Raw genomic sequence first — 1,937 nt, forward strand, 5'->3', positions numbered from 1 at the left:
CAAACAGTTCAACGGAGCGTAAATACACTCGTTCAGCAAGAAGTCAGCAGGTCGCACCGGAAAATTGTGTATTCGTAACATTAAAACAAACGTCATGACATAATGTGAAGGACAGTTACAAAGTGTGGTTCAAGTTCAGGAAGAATGGTAAATGTGACAACAACTTACAGACACTACACGCCCTTCGTTCGTCCCGATTAGACAGCTTGGTTGGCATATTGAAGGAATGGTCTGATGTGGGCCCCATAGAATATTTGGAAGTCCATGCGAGTACTACAGGAGAAGGTGCGTCGCATCATCCGTAAAATGGCGAATGCCTTTTGGGGCGATTTCTCATGGTGCAGTGATAATGACAAGTTTGAAGGGAGCCGGATACCTAAATCCTTTTTGGCCTTTATTCGCATGATGTTCTCTGACCCTTTCTCACCTTGCAAAACAAAGTCATTCGCTGAGTGTCCTTCAAGTGACATATGGACGCGCTCTCCATCATTCGGAGCGAGGTGCAAGTATAACGGCGACTGCTTTGCAGCGTCTACATCCATTTGGAGGGCACTGGCATTGAAACTCCAGGATTTCAAGTCGTCCACAAAAGGTAGACATGGACTTGCAAAAGCGTCTGAAAGGTCGTTCGCCTATAACAGAAGCAGCAGTGGTCACAAAACGGCGCCTTGAGGAACTCCAAAGTAGACCGTCGCTGGAGAAGCGTATGCAGATCTCACATTTACTCAGAGTGATTTGTGCGATAGGAACGCTTTGATCCAGCGAAGGATTTTCCCTTGAATACCGTAAGACTCGAGTTTGTTGATCAGTGGGACGTGTTGGGTCAGATTAAATGCTTTTGAGAAGTCGAAAAATACGGCATCCGATACAAAATCCTTGTCTTTGGCTTGGGTTCAGCTGTCCATAAACACGAGCATGTTTGCCATGCAAGAACGCCTTGGAAGAAATACGTGATGAGCTGCAGATATCAAGTAGTGGGAAGTAAGTCGATCTAGGATAACTCGCTTCAGAATACGTTCCATCACATTGCACGGCACGCTAGTTAGGCTTATAGGCCTGTGGCTGCCAGGAGACAATCGGCCACCAGTTTTGTAGATTGGCGCGTCATAATCGCTTTCTTCTAAGCAGAGAGAAAACGGTCTTCGTCAATCGACTGCCGAAATACCAGGTAGAAATAATTTGCCAGTGCGGTCGACGTTCTCCTCAGAATTCTTGGATGGGTCTCGTCGGGCCCCAGCGCTCAGAATGAGTTGATCTTGTCTTCCACCGTGAAGACCACGTCGGTTAGAGGCTGTTCGTGGTTACGTCTTGACAATAATGGATGTGACGAGGACGCTGGGGCTGAATATGGACCTGCATATTGTTCTTAAACCCCAGATACAATTGTTGGGTCACTCGTTAGTTCTCCGTCCCTGCCCGTCAAGGAGAATAGGGATTGTTCGAAAAGAACCATAGTCGCACCAACGCTGGACAGAGCATTAAATCGTCCCCGATTATTATAACCTGCACTAGTCTAGCTTCCCAGAAATCCGTTTTACCGAAGTTTGGGAATTCGTTTGCTACACCACATGATATCGTCATTCAACTCACCATCCGGGAGCAGTTTACACTGTATATTTCACAAGCGTTTTCTCCTACTTAAAGTATGCTGCGGAACGTTAGAATATAGTTAGACCTGAATTCGTGCTTAATCTCGTAAAAGGCGCTCAGTATCCCCACAATGGAATTGGAGTTTCAAAAACTACGGCGCGTCCCTGATGGACTGCAAGATTCAGCTTATGAGTTCAGAGTGCGAATCTAAACTTTTTAGCCTCATCTAGGCATCCCGAGTCTTCAGCAACGCTTGGAAAGTATTCCACCAGACCTATCCCGCTATGGGTCTGACTGCTTCAGTTGACAGCGAACTTTGGTGATCTGCTTTGAAGAAATACACAAAG

The sequence above is a fragment of the Opisthorchis viverrini genome (assembly GCF_000715545.1).
Source record: "Opisthorchis viverrini unplaced genomic scaffold opera_v5_558, whole genome shotgun sequence".
Classification (NCBI taxonomy): domain Eukaryota; kingdom Metazoa; phylum Platyhelminthes; class Trematoda; order Opisthorchiida; family Opisthorchiidae; genus Opisthorchis; species Opisthorchis viverrini.